Raw genomic sequence first — 21,049 nt, 5'->3', positions numbered from 1 at the left:
TAATATGTGCTATTTCTGATGGCATCGCAACCTTGGGCAATATGATTCTAAGGTAGTGGAGTCCAGAGTTCTTGGATGCTTTGCCAACATTTCAAGCCTGACTGTGCTTCTAAATAGCATGAAATAGCAATCTTTGTACAAAGTTTTAATATTGGGGAGACAGATTGGTCGAAAAAAAAGCAGACAGGCGCTGCTGAGATTCGAACTCAGGATCTCCTGTTTACTAGACAGGCGCTTTAACCAACTAAGCCACAGCACCTTTTTTGCATCTGGTCTCCTTTCCTTCCTCATGTAATCATTTAGAAGTGAAATCCACTTTTTTAAGGCTGGGCTTCTGTTGCAATATAACTTTTCAAAATGTTTTCCAATTGACTGAAACTCCATTGCACGAAACGAGCATGTCATTAATCGTCGATTTAGAGTGGACTGCATTGCCCAGTGTGTGCATTGAGGAGCACATGTTCGTCTTTACTGGGGAGCAAGTTTGCACTCATGAATGTGGCAAAACATTCAAATCCGTTAGTGGGTGAACATTAAAGTCCTAGATGCTGCAAATCTCTATATCTGGATACGGAATGACTGAAAAAAGTTATGTCTCCAGTGTCAAAATGTGTGTAATGCACTAGTAATTCATTTCCTTTATTGACCAGTGAGGTAGCCATGTATGGAGGTGCTGTAGAGTGAAAATCAAGTTTCAAATGGGCAGTGATCCTTGTGCCTGGATAGCTCAGTCGGTAGAGCATCAGACTTTTAATCTGAGGGTCCAGGGTTCAAGTCCCTGTTCAGGCGTACCTTTGCTTCTTTTACAAAAAATTAAGCAGGAAATATGAATTGCTCATTCTAATATGTGCTATTTCTGATGGCATCGCAACCTTGGGCAATATGACTCTAAGGTAGTGGAGTCCAGAATTCTTGGATGCTTTGCCAACATTTCAAGCATGACTGTGCTTCTAAATAGCATGAAATAACAATCTTTGTACAAAGTTTTAATATTGGGGAGACAGATTGGTCGAAAAAAAAGCAGACAGGCGCTGCTGAGATTCGAACTCAAGATCTCCTGTTTACTAGACAGGCGCTTTAACCAACTAAGCCACAGCACCTCTTTTGCATCTGATCTCCTTTCCTTCCTCATGTAATCATTTAGAAGTGAAATCCACTTTTTTTAAGGCTGGGCTTCTGTTGCAATATAACTTTACAAAATGTTTTCCAATTGACTGAAACTCCATTGCACAAAACGAGCATGTCATTAATCGTTGATTTAGAGTGGACTGCATTGCCCAGTGTGTGTATTGAGGAGCACATGTTCGCCTTTACTGGGGAGCAATTTTGCACTCATGAATGTGGCAAAACATTCAAATCCGTAAGTGGGTGAACATTAAAGTCCTAGATGCTGCAAATCTCTATATCTGGATACGGAATGACTGAAAAAAGTTATGTCTCCAGTGTCAAAATGTGTGTAATGCACTAGTAATTCATTTCCTTTATTGACCAGTGAGGTAGCCATGTATGGAGGTGCTGTAGAGTGAAAATCAAGTTTCAAATGGGCAGTGATCCCTGTGCCTGGATAGCTCAGTCGGTAGAGCATCAGACTTTTAATCTGAGGGTCCAGGGTTCAAGTCCCTGTTCAGGCGTACCTTTGCTTCTTTTACAAAAAATTAAGCAGGAAATATGAATTGCTCATTCTAATATGTGCTGTTTCTGATGGCATCGCAACCTTGGGCAATATGACTCTAAGGTAGTGGAGTCCAGAGTTCTTGGATGCTTTGCCAACATTTCAAGCCTGACTGTGCTTCTGAATAGCATGAAATAGCAATCTTTGTACAAAGTTTTAATATTGGGGAGACAGATTGGTCGAAAAAAAAGCAGACAGGCGCTGCTGAGATTCAAACTCAGGATCTCCTGTTTACTAGACCGGCGCTTTAACCAACTAAGCCACAGCACCTTTTTTGCATCTGGTCTCCTTTCCTTCCTCATGTAATCAATCAGAAGTGAAATCCACTTTTTTAAGGCTGGGCTTCTGTTGCAATATAACTTTTCAAAATGTTTTCCAATTGACTGAAACTCCATTGCACAAAACGAGCATGTCATTAATCGTCGATTTAGAGTGGACTGCATTGCCCAGTGTGTGCATTGAGGAGCACACGTTCGTCTTTACTGGGGAGCAAGTTTGCACTCATGAATGTGGCAAAACATTCAAATCCGTAAGTGGGTGAACATTAAAGTCCTAGATGCTGCAAATCTCTATATCTGGATACGGAATGACTGAAAAAAGTTATGTCTCCAGTGTCAAAATGTGTGTAATGCACTAGTAATTCATTTCCTTTATTGACCAGTGAGGTAGCCATGTATGGAGGTGCTGTAGAGTGAACATCAAGTTTCAAATGGGCAGTGATCCCTGTGCCTGGATAGCTCAGTCGGTAGAGCATCAGACTTTTAATCTGAGGGTCCAGGGTTCAAGTCCCTGTTCAGGCGTACCTTTGCTTCTTTTACAAAAAATTAAGCAGGAAATATGAATTGCTCATTCTAATATGTGCTATTTCTGATGGCATCGCAACCTTGGGCAATATGACTCTAAGGTAGTGGAGTCCAGAGTTCTTGGATGCTTTGCCAACATATCAAGCCTGACTGTGCTTCTAAATAGCATGAAATAGCAATCTTTGTACAAAGTTTTAATATTGGGGAGACAGATTGGTCGAAAAAAAGCAGACAGGCGCTGCTGAGATTCGAACTCAGGATCTCCTGTTTACTAGACAGGCGCTTTAACCAACTAAGCCACAGCACCTTTTTTGCATCTGGTCTCCTTTCCTTCCTCATGTAATCATTTAGAAGTGAAATCCACTTTTTTAAGGCTGGGCTTCTGTTGCAATATAACTTTTCAAAATGTTTTCCAATTGACTGAAACTCCATTGCACAAAACGAGCATGTCATTAATCGTCGATTTAGAGTGGACTGCATTGCCCAGTGTGTGCATTGAGGAGCACATGTTCGTCTTTACTGGGGAGCAAGTTTGCACTCATTAATGTGGCAAAACATTCAAATCCGTAAGTGGGTGAACATTAAAGTCCTAGATGCTGCAAATCTCTATATCTGGATACGGAATGACTGAAAAAAGTTATGTCTCCAGTGTCAAAATGTGTGTAATGCACTAGTAATTCATTTCCTTTATTGACCAGTGAGGTAGCCATGTATGGAGGTGCTGTAGAGTGAAAATCAAGTTTCAAATGGTAGTGATCCATCTGCCTGGATAGCTCAGTCGGTAGAGCATCAGACTTTTAATCTGAGGGTCCAGGGTTCAAGTCCCTGTTCAGGCGTACCTTTGCTTCTTTTACAAAAAATTAAGCAGGAAATATGAATTGCTCATTCTAATATGTGCTATTTCTGATGGCATCGCAACCTTGGGCAATATGACTCTAAGGTAGTGGAGTCCAGAGTTCTTGGATGCTTTGCCAACATTTCAAGCCTGACTGTGCTTCTAAATAGCATGAAACAGCAATCTTTGTACAAAGTTTTAATATTGGGGAGACAGATTGGTCGAAAAAAAAGCAGACAGGCGCTGCTGAGATTCGAACTCAGGACCTCCTGTTTACTAGACAGGCGCTTTAACCAACTAAGCCACAGCACCTTTTTTGCATCTGGTCTCCTTTCCTTCCTCATGTAATCATTTAGAAGTGAAATCCACTTTTTTAAGGCTGGGCTTCTGTTGCAATATAACTTTTCAAAATGTTTTCCAATTGACTGAAACTCCATTGCACAAAACGAGCATGTCATTAATCGTCGATTTAGAGTGGACTGCATTGCCCAGTGTGTGCATTGAGGAGCACATGTTCGTCTTTACTGGGGAGCAAGTTTGCACTCATGAATGTGGCAAAACATTCAAATCCGTAAGTGGGTGAACATTAAAGTCCTAGATGCTGCAAATCTCTATATCTGGATACGGAATGACTGAAAAAAGTTATGTCTCCAGTGTCAAAATGTGTGTAATGCACTAGTAATTCATTTCCTTTATTGACCAGTGAGGTAGCCATGTATGGAGGTGCTGTAGAGTGAAAATCAAGTTTCAAATAGGCAGTGATCCCTGTGCCTGGATAGCTCAGTCGGTAGAGCATCAGACTTTTAATCTGAGGGTCCAGGGTTCAAGTCCCTGTTCAGGCGTATCTTTGCTTCTTTTACAAAAAATTTAGCAGGAAATATGAATTGCTCATTCTAATATGTGCTATTTCTGATGGCATCGCAACCTTGGGCAATATGACTCTAAGGTAGTGGAGTCCAGAATTCTTGGATGCTTTGCCAACATTTCAAGCCTGACTGTGCTTCTAAATAGCATGAAATAACAATCTTTGTACAAAGTTTTAATATTGGGGAGACAGATTGGTCGAAAAAAAAGCAGAGAGGGGCTGTTGAGATTCGAACTCAGGATCTCCTGTTTACTAGACAGGCGCTTTAACCAACTAAGCCACAGCACCTCTTTTGCATCTGATCTCCTTTCCTTCCTCATGTAATCATTTAGAAGTGAAATCCACTTTTTTTAAGGCTGGGCTTCTGTTGCAATATAACTTTACAAAATGTTTTCCAATTGACTGAAACTCCATTGCACAAAACGAGCATGTCATTAATCGTTGATTTAGAGTGGACTGCATTGCCCAGTGTGTGTATTGAGGAGCACATGTTCGCCTTTACTGGGGAGCAATTTTGCACTCATGAATGTGGCAAAACATTCAAATCCGTAAGTGGGTGAACATTAAAGTCCTAGATGCTGCAAATCTCTATATCTGGATACGGAATGACTGAAAAAAGTTATGTCTCCAGTGTCAAAATGTGTGTAATGCACTAGTAATTCATTTCCTTTATTGACCAGTGAGGTAGCCATGTATGGAGGTGCTGTAGAGTGAAAATCAAGTTTCAAATGGGCAGTGATCCCTGTGCCTGGATAGCTCAGTCGGTAGAGCATCAGACTTTTAATCTGAGGGTCCAGGGTTCAAGTCCCTGTTCAGGCGTATCTTTGCTTCTTTTACAAAAAATTTAGCAGGAAATATGAATTGCTCATTCTAATATGTGCTATTTCTGATGGCATCGCAACCTTGGGCAATATGACTCTAAGGTAGTGGAGTCCAGAGTTCTTGGATGCTTTGCCAACATTTCAAGCCTGACTGTGCTTCTAAATAGCATGAAACAGCAATCTTTGTACAAAGTTTTAATATTGGGGAGACAGATTGGTCGAAAAAAAAGCAGACAGGCGCTGCTGAGATTCGAACTCAGGATCTCCTGTTTACTAGACAGGCGCTTTAACCAACTAAGCCACAGCACCTTTTTTGCATCTGGTCTCCTTTCCTTCCTCATGTAATCAATCAGAAGTGAAATCCACTTTTTTAAGGCTGGGCTTCTGTTGCAATATAACTTTTCAAAATGTTTTCCAATTGACTGAAACTCCATTGCACAAAACGAGCATGTCATTAATCGTCGATTTAGAGTGGACTGCATTGCCCAGTGTGTGCATTGAGGAGCACATGTTCGTCTTTACTGGGGAGCAAGTTTGCACTCATGAATGTGGCAAAACATTCAAATCCGTAAGTGGGTGAACATTAAAGTCCTAGATGCTGCAAATCTCTATATCTGGATACGGAATGACTGAAAAAAGTTATGTCTCCAGTGTCAAAATGTGTGTAATGCACTAGTAATTCATTTCCTTTATTGACCAGTGAGGTAGCCATGTATGGAGGTGCTGTAGAGTGAAAATCAAGTTTCAAATGGGCAGTGATCCCTGTGCCTGGATAGCTCAGTCGGTAGAGCATCAGACTTTTAATCTGAGGGTCCAGGGTTCAAGTCCCTGTTCAGGCGTACCTTTGCTTCTTTTACAAAAAATTAAGCAGGAAATATGAATTGCTCATTCTAATATGTGCTATTTCTGATGGCATCGCAACCGTGGGCAATATGACTCTAAGGTAGTGGAGTCCAGAGTTCTTGGATGCTTTGCCAACATATCAAGCCTGACTGTGCTTCTAAATAGCATGAAATAGCAATCTTTGTACAAAGTTTTAATATTGGGGAGACAGATTGGTCGAAAAAAAAGCAGACAGGCACTGCTGAGATTCGAACTCAGGATCTCCTGTTTACTAGACAGGCGCTTTAACCAACTAAGCCACAGCACCCTTTTTGCATCTGGTCTCCTTTCCTTCCTCATGTAATCATTTAGAAGTGATAGCCTGGATAGCTCAGTCGGTAGAGCATCAGACTTTTAATCTGAGGGTCCAGGGTTCAAGTCCCTGTTCAGGTGTACCTTTGCTTCTTTTACAAAAAATGAAGCAGGAAATATGAATTGCTCATTCTAATATGTGCTGTTTCTGATGGCATCGCAACCTTGGGCAATATGACTCTAAGGTAGTGGAGTCCAGAGTTCTTGGATGCTTTGCCAACATTTCAAGCCTGACTGTGCTTCTAAATAGCATGAAATAGCAGTCTTTGTACAAAGTTTTAATATTGGGGAGACAGATTGGTCGAAAAAAAAGCAGACAGGCGCTGCTGAGATTCGAACTCAGGATCTCCTGTTTACTAGACAGGCGCTTTAACCAACTAAGCCACAGCACCTTTTTTGCATCTGGTCTCCTTTCCTTCCTCATGTAATCAATCAGAAGTGAAATCCACTTTTTTAAGGCTGGGCTTCTGTTGCAATATAACTTTTCAAAATGTTTTCCAATTGACTGAAACTCCATTGCACAAAACGAGCATGTCATTAATCGTCGATTTAGAGTGGACTGCATTGCCCAGTGTGTGCATTGAGGAGCACATGTTCGTCTTTACTGGGGAGCAAGTTTGCACTCATGAATGTGGCAAAACATTCAAATCCGTAAGTGGGTGAACATTAAAGTCCTAGATGCTGCAAATCTCTATATCTGGATACGGAATGACTGAAAAAAGTTATGTCTCCAGTGTCAAAATGTGTGTAATGCACTAGTAATTCATTTCCTTTATTGACCAGTGAGGTAGCCTTGTATGGAGGTGCTGTAGAGTGAAAATCAAGTTTCAAATGGGCAGTGATCCTTGTGCCTGGATAGCTCAGTCGGTAGAGCATCAGACTTTTAATCTGAGGGTCCAGGGTTCAAGTCCCTGTTCAGGCGTACCTTTGCTTCTTTTACAAAAAATTAAGCAGGAAATATGAATTGCTCATTCTAATATGTGCTATTTCTGATGGCATCGCAACCTTGGGCAATATGACTCTAAGGTAGTGGAGTCCAGAGTTCTTGGATGCTTTGCCAACATTTCAAGCCTGACTGTGCTTCTAAATAGCATGAAATAGCAATCTTTGTACAAAGTTTTAATATTGGGGAGACAGATTGGTCGAAAAAAAAGCAGACAGGCGCTGCTGAGATTCGAACTCAGGATCTCCTGTTTACTAGACAGGCGCTTTAACCAACTAAGCCACAGCACCTTTTTTGCATCTGGTCTCCTTTCCTTCCTCATGTAATCATTTAGAAGTGAAATCCACTTTTTTAAGGCTGGGCTTCTGTTGCAATATAACTTTTCAAAATGTTTTCCAATTGACTGAAACTCCATTGCACAAAACGAGCATGTCATTAATCGTCGATTTAGAGTGGACTGCATTGCCCAGTGTGTGCATTGAGGAGCACATGTTCGTCTTTACTGGGGAGCAAGTTTGCACTCATGAATGTGGCAAAACATTCAAATCCGTAAGTGGGTGAACATTAAAGTCCTAGATGCTGCAAATCTCTATATCTGGATACGGAATGACTGAAAAAAGTTATGTCTCCAGTGTCAAAATGTGTGTAATGCACTAGTAATTCATTTCCTTTATTGACCAGTGAGGTAGCCATGTATGGAGGTGCTGTAGAGTGAAAATCAAGTTTCAAATAGGCAGTGATCCCTGTGCCTGGATAGCTCAGTCGGTAGAGCATCAGACTTTTAATCTGAGGGTCCAGGGTTCAAGTCCCTGTTCAGGCGTATCTTTGCTTCTTTTACAAAAAATTTAGCAGGAAATATGAATTGCTCATTCTAATATGTGCTATTTCTGATGGCATCGCAACCTTGGGCAATATGACTCTAAGGTAGTGGAGTCCAGAATTCTTGGATGCTTTGCCAACATTTCAAGCCTGACTGTGCTTCTAAATAGCATGAAATAACAATCTTTGTACAAAGTTTTAATATTGGGGAGACAGATTGGTCGAAAAAAAAGCAGAGAGGGGCTGTTGAGATTCGAACTCAGGATCTCCTGTTTACTAGACAGGCGCTTTAACCAACTAAGCCACAGCACCTCTTTTGCATCTGATCTCCTTTCCTTCCTCATGTAATCATTTAGAAGTGAAATCCACTTTTTTTAAGGCTGGGCTTCTGTTGCAATATAACTTTACAAAATGTTTTCCAATTGACTGAAACTCCATTGCACAAAACGAGCATGTCATTAATCGTTGATTTAGAGTGGACTGCATTGCCCAGTGTGTGTATTGAGGAGCACATGTTCGCCTTTACTGGGGAGCAATTTTGCACTCATGAATGTGGCAAAACATTCAAATCCGTAAGTGGGTGAACATTAAAGTCCTAGATGCTGCAAATCTCTATATCTGGATACGGAATGACTGAAAAAAGTTATGTCTCCAGTGTCAAAATGTGTGTAATGCACTAGTAATTCATTTCCTTTATTGACCAGTGAGGTAGCCATGTATGGAGGTGCTGTAGAGTGAAAATCAAGTTTCAAATGGGCAGTGATCCCTGTGCCTGGATAGCTCAGTCGGTAGAGCATCAGACTTTTAATCTGAGGGTCCAGGGTTCAAGTCCCTGTTCAGGCGTATCTTTGCTTCTTTTACAAAAAATTTAGCAGGAAATATGAATTGCTCATTCTAATATGTGCTATTTCTGATGGCATCGCAACCTTGGGCAATATGACTCTAAGGTAGTGGAGTCCAGAGTTCTTGGATGCTTTGCCAACATTTCAAGCCTGACTGTGCTTCTAAATAGCATGAAACAGCAATCTTTGTACAAAGTTTTAATATTGGGGAGACAGATTGGTCGAAAAAAAAGCAGACAGGCGCTGCTGAGATTCGAACTCAGGATCTCCTGTTTACTAGACAGGCGCTTTAACCAACTAAGCCACAGCACCTTTTTTGCATCTGGTCTCCTTTCCTTCCTCATGTAATCAATCAGAAGTGAAATCCACTTTTTTAAGGCTGGGCTTCTGTTGCAATATAACTTTTCAAAATGTTTTCCAATTGACTGAAACTCCATTGCACAAAACGAGCATGTCATTAATCGTCGATTTAGAGTGGACTGCATTGCCCAGTGTGTGCATTGAGGAGCACATGTTCGTCTTTACTGGGGAGCAAGTTTGCACTCATGAATGTGGCAAAACATTCAAATCCGTAAGTGGGTGAACATTAAAGTCCTAGATGCTGCAAATCTCTATATCTGGATACGGAATGACTGAAAAAAGTTATGTCTCCAGTGTCAAAATGTGTGTAATGCACTAGTAATTCATTTCCTTTATTGACCAGTGAGGTAGCCATGTATGGAGGTGCTGTAGAGTGAAAATCAAGTTTCAAATGGGCAGTGATCCCTGTGCCTGGATAGCTCAGTCGGTAGAGCATCAGACTTTTAATCTGAGGGTCCAGGGTTCAAGTCCCTGTTCAGGCGTACCTTTGCTTCTTTTACAAAAAATTAAGCAGGAAATATGAATTGCTCATTCTAATATGTGCTATTTCTGATGGCATCGCAACCTTGGGCAATATGACTCTAAGGTAGTGGAGTCCAGAGTTCTTGGATGCTTTGCCAACATATCAAGCCTGACTGTGCTTCTAAATAGCATGAAATAGCAATCTTTGTACAAAGTTTTAATATTGGGGAGACAGATTGGTCGAAAAAAAGCAGACAGGCGCTGCTGAGATTCGAACTCAGGATCTCCTGTTTACTAGACAGGCGCTTTAACCAACTAAGCCACAGCACCTTTTTTGCATCTGGTCTCCTTTCCTTCCTCATGTAATCATTTAGAAGTGAAATCCACTTTTTTAAGGCTGGGCTTCTGTTGCAATATAACTTTTCAAAATGTTTTCCAATTGACTGAAACTCCATTGCACAAAACGAGCATGTCATTAATCGTCGATTTAGAGTGGACTGCATTGCCCAGTGTGTGCATTGAGGAGCACATGTTCGTCTTTACTGGGGAGCAAGTTTGCACTCATGAATGTGGCAAAACATTCAAATCCGTAAGTGGGTGAACATTAAAGTCCTAGATGCTGCAAATCTCTATATCTGGATACGTAATGACTGAAAAAAGTTATGTCTCCAGTGTCAAAATGTGTGTAATGCACTAGTAATTCATTTCCTTTATTGACCAGTGAGGTAGCCATGTATGGAGGTGCTGTAGAGTGAAAATCAAGTTTCAAATGGGCAGTGATCCCTGTGCCTGGATAGCTCAGTCGGTAGAGCATCAGACTTTTAATCTGAGGGTCCAGGGTTCAAGTCCCTGTTCAGGCGTATCTTTGCTTCTTTTACAAAAAATTTAGCAGGAAATATGAATTGCTCATTCTAATATGTGCTATTTCTGATGGCATCGCAACCTTGGGCAATATGACTCTAAGGTAGTGGAGTCCAGAATTCTTGGATGCTTTGCCAACATTTCAAGCCTGACTGTGCTTCTAAATAGCATGAAATAACAATCTTTGTACAAAGTTTTAATATTGGGGAGACAGATTGGTCGAAAAAAAAGCAGACAGGCACTGCTGAGATTCGAACTCAGGATCTCCAGTTTACTAGACAGGCGCTTTAACCAACTAAGCCACAAAACCTCTTTGGCATCTGATCTCCTGTCCTTCCTCATGTAATCATTTAGAAGTGAAATCCACTTTTTTTAAGGCTGGGCTTCTGTTGCAATATAACTTTACAAAATGTTTTCCAATTGACTGAAACTCCAATGCACAAAACGAGCATGTCATTAATCGTTGATTTAGAGTGGACTTCATTGCCCAGTGTGTGTATTGAGGAGCACATGTTCGCCTTTACTGGGGAGCAATTTTGCACTCATGAATGTGGCAAAACATTCAAATCCGTAAGTGGGTGAACATTAAAGTCCTAGATGCTGCAAATCTCTATATCTGGATACGGAATGACTGAAAAAAGTTATGTCTCCAGTGTCAAAATGTGTGTAATGCACTAGTAATTCATTTCCTTTATTGACCAGTGAGGTAGCCATGTATGGAGGTGCTGTAGAGTGAAAATCAAGTTTCAAATGGGCAGTGATCCTTGTGCCTGGATAGCTCAGTCGGTAGAACATCAGACTTTTAATCTGAGGGTCCAGGGTTCAAGTCCCTGTTCAGGCGTACCTTTGCTTCTTTTACAAAAAATTAAGCAGGAAATATGAATTGCTCATTCTAATATGTGCTATTTCTGATGGCATCGCAACCTTGGGCAATATGATTCTAAGGTAGTGGAGTCCAGAGTTCTTGGATGCTTTGCCAACATTTCAAGCCTGACTGTGCTTCTAAATAGCATGAAATAGCAATCTTTGTACAAAGTTTTAATATTGGGGAGACAGATTGGTCGAAAAAAAAGCAGACAGGCGCTGCTGAGATTCGAACTCAGGATCTCCTGTTTACTAGACAGGCGCTTTAACCAACTAAGCCACAGCACCTTTTTTGCATCTGGTCTCCTTTCCTTCCTCATGTAATCATTTAGAAGTGAAATCCACTTTTTTAAGGCTGGGCTTCTGTTGCAATATAACTTTTCAAAATGTTTTCCAATTGACTGAAACTCCATTGCACAAAACGAGCATGTCGTTAATCGTCGATTTAGAGTGGACTGCATTGCCCAGTGTGTGCATTGAGGAGCACATGTTCGTCTTTACTGGGGAGCAAGTTTGCACTCATGAATGTGGCAAAACATTCAAATCCGTTAGTGGGTGAACATTAAAGTCCTAGATGCTGCAAATCTCTATATCTGGATACGGAATGACTGAAAAAAGTTATGTCTCCAGTGTCAAAATGTGTGTAATGCACTAGTAATTCATTTCCTTTATTGACCAGTGAGGTAGCCGTGTATGGAGGTGCTGTAGAGTGAAAATCAAGTTTCAAATGGGCAGTGATCCTTGTGCCTGGATAGCTCAGTCGGTAGAGCATCAGACTTTTAATCTGAGGGTCCAGGGTTCAAGTCCCTGTTCAGGCGTACCTTTGCTTCTTTTACAAAAAATTAAGCAGGAAATATGAATTGCTCATTCTAATATGTGCTATTTCTGATGGCATCGCAACCTTGGGCAATATGACTCTAAGGTAGTGGAGTCCAGAATTCTTGGATGCTTTGCCAACATTTCAAGCATGACTGTGCTTCTAAATAGCATGAAATAACAATCTTTGTACAAAGTTTTAATATTGGGGAGACAGATTGGTCGAAAAAAAAGCAGACAGGCGCTGCTGAGATTCGAACTCAGGATCTCCTGTTTACTAGACAGGCGCTTTAACCAACTAAGCCACAGCACCTCTTTTGCATCTGATCTCCTTTCCTTCCTCATGTAATCATTTAGAAGTGAAATCCACTTTTTTTAAGGCTGGGCTTCTGTTGCAATATAACTTTACAAAATGTTTTCCAATTGACTGAAACTCCATTGCACAAAACGAGCATGTCATTAATCGTTGATTTAGAGTGGACTGCATTGCCCAGTGTGTGTATTGAGGAGCACATGTTCGCCTTTACTGGGGAGCAATTTTGCACTCATGAATGTGGCAAAACATTCAAATCCGTAAGTGGGTGAACATTAAAGTCCTAGATGCTGCAAATCTCTATATCTGGATACGGAATGACTGAAAAAAGTTATGTCTCCAGTGTCAAAATGTGTGTAATGCACTAGTAATTCATTTCCTTTATTGACCAGTGAGGTAGCCATGTATGGAGGTGCTGTAGAGTGAAAATCAAGTTTCAAATGGGCAGTGATCCCTGTGCCTGGATAGCTCAGTCGGTAGAGCATCAGACTTTTAATCTGAGGGTCCAGGGTTCAAGTCCCTGTTCAGGCGTACCTTTGCTTCTTTTACAAAAAATTAAGCAGGAAATATGAATTGCTCATTCTAATATGTGCTGTTTCTGATGGCATCGCAACCTTGGGCAATATGACTCTAAGGTAGTGGAGTCCAGAGTTCTTGGATGCTTTGCCAACATTTCAAGCCTGACTGTGCTTCTGAATAGCATGAAATAGCAATCTTTGTACAAAGTTTTAATATTGGGGAGACAGATTGGTCGAAAAAAAAGCAGACAGGCGCTGCTGAGATTCAAACTCAGGATCTCCTGTTTACTAGACAGGCGCTTTAACCAACTAAGCCACAGCACCTTTTTTGCATCTGGTCTCCTTTCCTTCCTCATGTAATCAATCAGAAGTGAAATCCACTTTTTTAAGGCTGGGCTTCTGTTGCAATATAACTTTTCAAAATGTTTTCCAATTGACTGAAACTCCATTGCACAAAACGAGCATGTCATTAATCGTCGATTTAGAGTGGACTGCATTGCCCAGTGTGTGCATTGAGGAGCACACGTTCGTCTTTACTGGGGAGCAAGTTTGCACTCATGAATGTGGCAAAACATTCAAATCCGTAAGTGGGTGAACATTAAAGTCCTAGATGCTGCAAATCTCTATATCTGGATACGGAATGACTGAAAAAAGTTATGTCTCCAGTGTCAAAATGTGTGTAATGCACTAGTAATTCATTTCCTTTATTGACCAGTGAGGTAGCCATGTATGGAGGTGCTGTAGAGTGAACATCAAGTTTCAAATGGGCAGTGATCCCTGTGCCTGGATAGCTCAGTCGGTAGAGCATCAGACTTTTAATCTGAGGGTCCAGGGTTCAAGTCCCTGTTCAGGCGTACCTTTGCTTCTTTTACAAAAAATTAAGCAGGAAATATGAATTGCTCATTCTAATATGTGCTATTTCTGATGGCATCGCAACCTTGGGCAATATGACTCTAAGGTAGTGGAGTCCAGAATTCTTGGATGCTTTGCCAACATTTCAAGCCTGACTGTGCTTCTAAATAGCATGAAATAACAATCTTTGTACAAAGTTTTAATATTGGGGAGACAGATTGGTCGAAAAAAAAGCAGACAGGCACTGCTGAGATTCGAACTCAGGATCTCCAGTTTACTAGACAGGCGCTTTAACCAACTAAGCCACAAAACCTCTTTGGCATCTGATCTCCTGTCCTTCCTCATGTAATCATTTAGAAGTGAAATCCACTTTTTTTAAGGCTGGGCTTCTGTTGCAATATAACTTTACAAAATGTTTTCCAATTGACTGAAACTCCAATGCACAAAACGAGCATGTCATTAATCGTTGATTTAGAGTGGACTTCATTGCCCAGTGTGTGTATTGAGGAGCACATGTTCGCCTTTACTGGGGAGCAATTTTGCACTCATGAATGTGGCAAAACATTCAAATCCGTAAGTGGGTGAACATTAAAGTCCTAGATGCTGCAAATCTCTATATCTGGATACGGAATGACTGAAAAAAGTTATGTCTCCAGTGTCAAAATGTGTGTAATGCACTAGTAATTCATTTCCTTTATTGACCAGTGAGGTAGCCATGTATGGAGGTGCTGTAGAGTGAAAATCAAGTTTCAAATGGGCAGTGATCCCTGTGCCTGGATAGCTCAGTCAGTAGAGCATCAGACTTTTAATCTGAGGGTCCAGGGTTCAAGTCCCTGTTCAGGCGTATCTTTGCTTCTTTTACAAAAAATTTAGCAGGAAATATGAATTGCTCATTCTAATATGTGCTATTTCTGATGGCATCGCAACCTTGGGCAATATGACTCTAAGGTAGTGGAGTCCAGAGTTCTTGGATGCTTTGCCAACATTTCAAGCCTGACTGTGCTTCTAAATAGCATGAAACAGCAATCTTTGTACAAAGTTTTAATATTGGGGAGACAGATTGGTCGAAAAAAAAGCAGACAGGCGCTGCTGAGATTCGAACTCAGGATCTCCTGTTTACTAGACAGGCGCTTTAACCAACTAAGCCACAGCACCTTTTTTGCATCTGGTCTCCTTTCCTTCCTCATGTAATCAATCAGAAGTGAAATCCACTTTTTTAAGGCTGGGCTTCTGTTGCAATATAACTTTTCAAAATGTTTTCCAATTGACTGAAACTCCATTGCACAAAACGAGCATGTCATTAATCGTCGATTTAGAGTGGACTGCATTGCCCAGTGTGTGCATTGAGGAGCACATGTTCGTCTTTACTGGGGAGCAAGTTTGCACTCATGAATGTGGCAAAACATTCAAATCCGTAAGTGGGTGAACATTAAAGTCCTAGATGCTGCAAATCTCTATATCTGGATACGGAATGACTGAAAAAAGTTATGTCTCCAGTGTCAAAATGTGTGTAATGCACTAGTAATTCATTTCCTTTATTGACCAGTGAGGTAGCCATGTATGGAGGTGCTGTAGAGTGAAAATCAAGTTTCAAATGGGCAGTGATCCCTGTGCCTGGATAGCTCAGTCGGTAGAGCATCAGACTTTTAATCTGAGGGTCCAGGGTTCAAGTCCCTGTTCAGGCGTACCTTTGCTTCTTTTACAAAAAATTAAGCAGGAAATATGAATTGCTCATTCTAATATGTGCTATTTCTGATGGCATCGCAACCTTGGGCAATATGACTCTAAGGTAGTGGAGTCCAGAGTTCTTGGATGCTTTGCCAACATATCAAGCCTGACTGTGCTTCTAAATAGCATGAAATAGCAATCTTTGTACAAAGTTTTAATATTGGGGAGACAGATTGGTCGAAAAAAAGCAGACAGGCGCTGCTGAGATTCGAACTCAGGATCTCCTGTTTACTAGACAGGCGCTTTAACCAACTAAGCCACAGCACCATTTTTGCATCTGGTCTCCTTTCCTTCCTCATGTAATCATTTAGAAGTGAAATCCACTTTTTTAAGGCTGGGCTTCTGTTGCAATATAACTTTTCAAAATGTTTTCCAATTGACTGAAACTCCATTGCACAAAACGAGCATGTCATTAATCGTCGATTTAGAGTGGACTGCATTGCCCAGTGTGTGCATTGAGGAGCACATGTTCGTCTTTACTGGGGAGCAAGTTTGCACTCATGAATGTGGCAAAACATTCAAATCCGTAAGTGGGTGAACATTAAAGTCCTAGATGCTGCAAATCTCTATATCTGGATACGTAATGACTGAAAAAAGTTATGTCTCCAGTGTCAAAATGTGTGTAATGCACTAGTAATTCATTTCCTTTATTGACCAGTGAGGTAGCCATGTATGGAGGTGCTGTAGAGTGAAAATCAAGTTTCAAATGGGCAGTGATCCATGTGCCTGGATAGCTCAGTCGGTAGAGCATCAGACTTTTAATCTGAGGGTCCAGGGTTCAAGTCCCTGTTCAGGCGTATCTTTGCTTCTTTTACAAAAAATTTAGCAGGAAATATGAATTGCTCATTCTAATATGTGCTATTTCTGATGGCATCGCAACCTTGGGCAATATGACTCTAAGGTAGTGGAGTCCAGAATTCTTGGATGCTTTGCCAACATTTCAAGCCTGACTGTGCTTCTAAATAGCATGAAATAACAATCTTTGTACAAAGTTTTAATATTGGGGAGACAGATTGGTCGAAAAAAAAGCAGACAGGCACTGCTGAGATTCGAACTCAGGATCTCCAGTTTACTAGACAGGCGCTTTAACCAACTAAGCCACAAAACCTCTTTGGCATCTGATCTCCTGTCCTTCCTCATGTAATCATTTAGAAGTGAAATCCACTTTTTTTAAGGCTGGGCTTCTGTTGCAATATAACTTTACAAAATGTTTTCCAATTGACTGAAACTCCAATGCACAAAACGAGCATGTCATTAATCGTTGATTTAGAGTGGACTTCATTGCCCAGTGTGTGTATTGAGGAGCACATGTTCGCCTTTACTGGGGAGCAATTTTGCACTCATGAATGTGGCAAAACATTCAAATCCGTAAGTGGGTGAACATTAAAGTCCTAGATGCTGCAAATCTCTATATCTGGATACGGAATGACTGAAAAAAGTTATGTCTCCAGTGTCAAAATGTGTGTAATGCACTAGTAATTCATTTCCTTTATTGACCAGTGAGGTAGCCATGTATGGAGGTGCTGTAGAGTGAAAATCAAGTTTCAAATGGGCAGTGATCCTTGTGCCTGGATAGCTCAGTCGGTAGAACATCAGACTTTTAATCTGAGGGTCCAGGGTTCAAGTCCCTGTTCAGGCGTACCTTTGCTTCTTTTACAAAAAATTAAGCAGGAAATATGAATTGCTCATTCTAATATGTGCTATTTCTGATGGCATCGCAACCTTGGGCAATATGATTCTAAGGTAGTGGAGTCCAGAGTTCTTGGATGCTTTGCCAACATTTCAAGCCTGACTGTGCTTCTAAATAGCATGAAATAGCAATCTTTGTACAAAGTTTTAATATTGGGGAGACAGATTGGTCGAAAAAAAAGCAGACAGGCGCTGCTGAGATTCGAACTCAGGATCTCCTGTTTACTAGACAGGCGCTTTAACCAACTAAGCCACAGCACCTTTTTTGCATCTGGTCTCCTTTCCTTCCTCATGTAATCATTTAGAAGTGAAATCCACTTTTTTAAGGCTGGGCTTCTGTTGCAATATAACTTTTCAAAATGTTTTCCAATTGACTGAAACTCCATTGCACAAAACGAGCATGTCATTAATCGTCGATTTAGAGTGGACTGCATTGCCCAGTGTGTGCATTGAGGAGCACATGTTCGTCTTTACTGGGGAGCAAGTTTGCACTCATGAATGTGGCAAAACATTCAAATCCGTTAGTGGGTGAACATTAAAGTCCTAGATGCTGCAAATCTCTATATCTGGATACGGAATGACTGAAAAAAGTTATGTCTCCAGTGTCAAAATGTGTGTAATGCACTAGTAATTCATTTCCTTTATTGACCAGTGAGGTAGCCATGTATGGAGGTGCTGTAGAGTGAAAATCAAGTTTCAAATGGGCAGTGATCCTTGTGCCTGGATAGCTCAGTCGGTAGAGCATCAGACTTTTAATCTGAGGGTCCAGGGTTCAAGTCCCTGTTCAGGCGTACCTTTGCTTCTTTTACAAAAAATTAAGCAGGAAATATGAATTGCTCATTCTAATATGTGCTATTTCTGATGGCATCGCAACCTTGGGCAATATGACTCTAAGGTAGTGGAGTCCAGAATTCTTGGATGCTTTGCCAACATTTCAAGCATGACTGTGCTTCTAAATAGCATGAAATAACAATCTTTGTACAAAGTTTTAATATTGGGGAGACAGATTGGTCGAAAAAAAAGCAGACAGGCGCTGCTGAGATTCGAACTCAAGATCTCCTGTTTACTAGACAGGCGCTTTAACCAACTAAGCCACAGCACCTCTTTTGCATCTGATCTCCTTTCCTTCCTCATGTAATCATTTAGAAGTGAAATCCACTTTTTTTAAGGCTGGGCTTCTGTTGCAATATAACTTTACAAAATGTTTTCCAATTGACTGAAACTCCATTGCACAAAACGAGCATGTCATTAATCGTTGATTTAGAGTGGACTGCATTGCCCAGTGTGTGTATTGAGGAGCACATGTTCGCCTTTACTGGGGAGCAATTTTGCACTCATGAATGTGGCAAAACATTCAAATCCGTAAGTGGGTGAACATTAAAGTCCTAGATGCTGCAAATCTCTATATCTGGATACGGAATGACTGAAAAAAGTTATGTCTCCAGTGTCAAAATGTGTGTAATGCACTAGTAATTCATTTCCTTTATTAACCAGTGAGGTAGCCATGTATGGAGGTGCTGTAGAGTGAAAATCAAGTTTCAAATGGGCAGTGATCCCTGTGCCTGGATAGCTCAGTCGGTAGAGCATCAGACTTTTAATCTGAGGGTCCAGGGTTCAAGTCCCTGTTCAGGCGTACCTTTGCTTCTTTTACAAAAAATTAAGCAGGAAATATGAATTGCTCATTCTAATATGTGCTGTTTCTGATGGCATCGCAACCTTGGGCAATATGACTCTAAGGTAGTGGAGTCCAGAGTTCTTGGATGCTTTGCCAACATTTCAAGCCTGACTGTGCTTCTGAATAGCATGAAATAGCAATCTTTGTACAAAGTTTTAATATTGGGGAGACAGATTGGTCGAAAAAAAAGCAGACAGGCGCTGCTGAGATTCAAACTCAGGATCTCCTGTTTACTAGACCGGCGCTTTAACCAACTAAGCCACAGCACCTTTTTTGCATCTGGTCTCCTTTCCTTCCTCATGTAATCAATCAGAAGTGAAATCCACTTTTTTAAGGCTGGGCTTCTGTTGCAATATAACTTTTCAAAATGTTTTCCAATTGACTGAAACTCCATTGCACAAAACGAGCATGTCATTAATCGTCGATTTAGAGTGGACTGCATTGCCCAGTGTGTGCATTGAGGAGCACACGTTCGTCTTTACTGGGGAGCAAGTTTGCACTCATGAATGTGGCAAAACATTCAAATCCGTAAGTGGGTGAACATTAAAGTCCTAGATGCTGCAAATCTCTATATCTGGATACGGAATGACTGAAAAAAGTTATGTCTCCAGTGTCAAAATGTGTGTAATGCACTAGTAATTCATTTCCTTTATTGACCAGTGAGGTAGCCATGTATGGAGGTGCTGTAGAGTGAACATCAAGTTTCAAATGGGCAGTGATCCCTGTGCCTGGATAGCTCAGTCGGTAGAGCATCAGACTTTTAATCTGAGGGTCCAGGGTTCAAGTCCCTGTTCAGGCGTACCTTTGCTTCTTTTACAAAAAATTAAGCAGGAAATATGAATTGCTCATTCTAATATGTGCTATTTCTGATGGCATCGCAACCTTGGGCAATATGACTCTAAGGTAGTGGAGTCCAGAGTTCTTGGATGCTTTGCCAACATATCAAGCCTGACTGTGCTTCTAAATAGCATGAAATAGCAATCTTTGTACAAAGTTTTAATATTGGGGACACAGATTGGTCGAAAAAAAGCAGACAGGCGCTGCTGAGATTCGAACTCAGGATCTCCTGTTTACTAGACAGGCGCTTTAACCAACTAAGCCACAGCACCTTTTTTGCATCTGGTCTCCTTTCCTTCCTCATGTAATCATTTAGAAGTGAAATCCACTTTTTTAAGGCTGGGCTTCTGTTGCAATATAACTTTTCAAAATGTTTTCCAATTGACTGAAACTCCATTGCACAAAACGAGCATGTCATTAATCGTCGATTTAGAGTGGACTGCATTGCCCAGTGTGTGCATTGAGGAGCACATGTTCGTCTTTACTGGGGAGCAAGTTTGCACTCATTAATGTGGCAAAACATTCAAATCCGTAAGTGGGTGAACATTAAAGTCCTAGATGCTGCAAATCTCTATATCTGGATACGGAATGACTGAAAAAAGTTATGTCTCCAGTGTCAAAATGTGTGTAATGCACTAGTAATTCATTTCCTTTATTGACCAGTGAGGTAGCCATGTATGGAGGTGCTGTAGAGTGAAAATCAAGTTTCAAATGGTAGTGATCCATCTGCCTGGATAGCTCAGTCGGTAGAGCATCAGACTTTTAATCTGAGGGTCCAGGGTTCAAGTCCCTGTTCAGGCGTACCTTTGCTTCTTTTACAAAAAATTAAGCAGGAAATATGAATTGCTCATTCTAATATGTGCTATTTCTGATGGCATCGCAACCTTGGGCAATATGACTCTAAGGTAGTGGAGTCCAGAGTTCTTGGATGCTTTGCCAACATTTCAAGCCTGACTGTGCTTCTAAATAGCATGAAACAGCAATCTTTGTACAAAGTTTTAATATTGGGGAGACAGATTGGTCGAAAAAAAAGCAGACAGGCGCTGCTGAGATTCGAACTCAGGACCTCCTGTTTACTAGACAGGCGCTTTAACCAACTAAGCCACAGCACCTTTTTTGCATCTGGTCTCCTTTCCTTCCTCATGTAATCATTTAGAAGTGAAATCCACTTTTTTAAGGCTGGGCTTCTGTTGCAATATAACTTTTCAAAATGTTTTCCAATTGACTGAAACTCCATTGCACAAAACGAGCATGTCATTAATCGTCGATTTAGAGTGGAC

At 40.9% G+C, this 21,049-nt stretch overlaps 23 non-coding genes across 23 annotated transcripts; 21 read left to right on the top strand and 2 right to left on the bottom strand.

Annotated features, from left to right (window-relative positions):
* The first annotated feature begins 716 nt into the window (after window positions 1–716).
* TRNAK-UUU (transfer RNA lysine (anticodon UUU)) lies at window positions 717–789 on the top strand. The gene has a single exon. It is a non-coding gene; the product is annotated as a tRNA-Lys (tRNA).
* A 769-nt stretch (window positions 790–1,558) lies between these two features.
* Window positions 1,559–1,631, top strand: TRNAK-UUU (transfer RNA lysine (anticodon UUU)). Its single transcript has one exon. It is a non-coding gene; the product is annotated as a tRNA-Lys (tRNA).
* A 768-nt stretch (window positions 1,632–2,399) lies between these two features.
* TRNAK-UUU (transfer RNA lysine (anticodon UUU)) lies at window positions 2,400–2,472 on the top strand. The gene has a single exon. It is a non-coding gene; the product is annotated as a tRNA-Lys (tRNA).
* Window positions 2,473–3,238: 766 nt separating this feature from the next.
* On the top strand, window positions 3,239–3,311 carry TRNAK-UUU (transfer RNA lysine (anticodon UUU)). The gene has a single exon. It is a non-coding gene; the product is annotated as a tRNA-Lys (tRNA).
* A 237-nt stretch (window positions 3,312–3,548) lies between these two features.
* TRNAT-AGU (transfer RNA threonine (anticodon AGU)) lies at window positions 3,549–3,622 on the bottom strand. The gene has a single exon. It is a non-coding gene; the product is annotated as a tRNA-Thr (tRNA).
* Window positions 3,623–4,079: 457 nt separating this feature from the next.
* Window positions 4,080–4,152, top strand: TRNAK-UUU (transfer RNA lysine (anticodon UUU)). Its single transcript has one exon. It is a non-coding gene; the product is annotated as a tRNA-Lys (tRNA).
* Window positions 4,153–4,921: 769 nt separating this feature from the next.
* TRNAK-UUU (transfer RNA lysine (anticodon UUU)) lies at window positions 4,922–4,994 on the top strand. Its single transcript has one exon. It is a non-coding gene; the product is annotated as a tRNA-Lys (tRNA).
* A 768-nt stretch (window positions 4,995–5,762) lies between these two features.
* Window positions 5,763–5,835, top strand: TRNAK-UUU (transfer RNA lysine (anticodon UUU)). Its single transcript has one exon. It is a non-coding gene; the product is annotated as a tRNA-Lys (tRNA).
* A 1,204-nt stretch (window positions 5,836–7,039) lies between these two features.
* TRNAK-UUU (transfer RNA lysine (anticodon UUU)) lies at window positions 7,040–7,112 on the top strand. The gene has a single exon. It is a non-coding gene; the product is annotated as a tRNA-Lys (tRNA).
* Window positions 7,113–7,880: 768 nt separating this feature from the next.
* Window positions 7,881–7,953, top strand: TRNAK-UUU (transfer RNA lysine (anticodon UUU)). The gene has a single exon. It is a non-coding gene; the product is annotated as a tRNA-Lys (tRNA).
* A 769-nt stretch (window positions 7,954–8,722) lies between these two features.
* Window positions 8,723–8,795, top strand: TRNAK-UUU (transfer RNA lysine (anticodon UUU)). Its single transcript has one exon. It is a non-coding gene; the product is annotated as a tRNA-Lys (tRNA).
* Window positions 8,796–9,563: 768 nt separating this feature from the next.
* On the top strand, window positions 9,564–9,636 carry TRNAK-UUU (transfer RNA lysine (anticodon UUU)). The gene has a single exon. It is a non-coding gene; the product is annotated as a tRNA-Lys (tRNA).
* A 767-nt stretch (window positions 9,637–10,403) lies between these two features.
* TRNAK-UUU (transfer RNA lysine (anticodon UUU)) lies at window positions 10,404–10,476 on the top strand. Its single transcript has one exon. It is a non-coding gene; the product is annotated as a tRNA-Lys (tRNA).
* A 1,610-nt stretch (window positions 10,477–12,086) lies between these two features.
* TRNAK-UUU (transfer RNA lysine (anticodon UUU)) lies at window positions 12,087–12,159 on the top strand. Its single transcript has one exon. It is a non-coding gene; the product is annotated as a tRNA-Lys (tRNA).
* Window positions 12,160–12,928: 769 nt separating this feature from the next.
* On the top strand, window positions 12,929–13,001 carry TRNAK-UUU (transfer RNA lysine (anticodon UUU)). The gene has a single exon. It is a non-coding gene; the product is annotated as a tRNA-Lys (tRNA).
* A 768-nt stretch (window positions 13,002–13,769) lies between these two features.
* Window positions 13,770–13,842, top strand: TRNAK-UUU (transfer RNA lysine (anticodon UUU)). Its single transcript has one exon. It is a non-coding gene; the product is annotated as a tRNA-Lys (tRNA).
* Window positions 13,843–15,452: 1,610 nt separating this feature from the next.
* Window positions 15,453–15,525, top strand: TRNAK-UUU (transfer RNA lysine (anticodon UUU)). Its single transcript has one exon. It is a non-coding gene; the product is annotated as a tRNA-Lys (tRNA).
* A 767-nt stretch (window positions 15,526–16,292) lies between these two features.
* Window positions 16,293–16,365, top strand: TRNAK-UUU (transfer RNA lysine (anticodon UUU)). Its single transcript has one exon. It is a non-coding gene; the product is annotated as a tRNA-Lys (tRNA).
* Window positions 16,366–17,975: 1,610 nt separating this feature from the next.
* TRNAK-UUU (transfer RNA lysine (anticodon UUU)) lies at window positions 17,976–18,048 on the top strand. The gene has a single exon. It is a non-coding gene; the product is annotated as a tRNA-Lys (tRNA).
* A 769-nt stretch (window positions 18,049–18,817) lies between these two features.
* Window positions 18,818–18,890, top strand: TRNAK-UUU (transfer RNA lysine (anticodon UUU)). The gene has a single exon. It is a non-coding gene; the product is annotated as a tRNA-Lys (tRNA).
* Window positions 18,891–19,658: 768 nt separating this feature from the next.
* TRNAK-UUU (transfer RNA lysine (anticodon UUU)) lies at window positions 19,659–19,731 on the top strand. Its single transcript has one exon. It is a non-coding gene; the product is annotated as a tRNA-Lys (tRNA).
* Window positions 19,732–20,497: 766 nt separating this feature from the next.
* TRNAK-UUU (transfer RNA lysine (anticodon UUU)) lies at window positions 20,498–20,570 on the top strand. Its single transcript has one exon. It is a non-coding gene; the product is annotated as a tRNA-Lys (tRNA).
* Window positions 20,571–20,807: 237 nt separating this feature from the next.
* TRNAT-AGU (transfer RNA threonine (anticodon AGU)) lies at window positions 20,808–20,881 on the bottom strand. Its single transcript has one exon. It is a non-coding gene; the product is annotated as a tRNA-Thr (tRNA).
* Between the last annotated feature and the right edge of the window lie 168 nt (window positions 20,882–21,049).

The sequence above is a fragment of the Ambystoma mexicanum genome, unplaced genomic scaffold (assembly GCF_040938575.1).
Source record: "Ambystoma mexicanum isolate Mex_15411 unplaced genomic scaffold, UKY_AmexF1_1 Mex_scaf1, whole genome shotgun sequence".
Taxonomy (NCBI): Eukaryota; Metazoa; Chordata; class Amphibia; order Caudata; family Ambystomatidae; genus Ambystoma; species Ambystoma mexicanum.
Note: the sequence above shows the minus strand (reverse complement) of the source record. Positions and strands in the feature narration are given on the sequence as shown.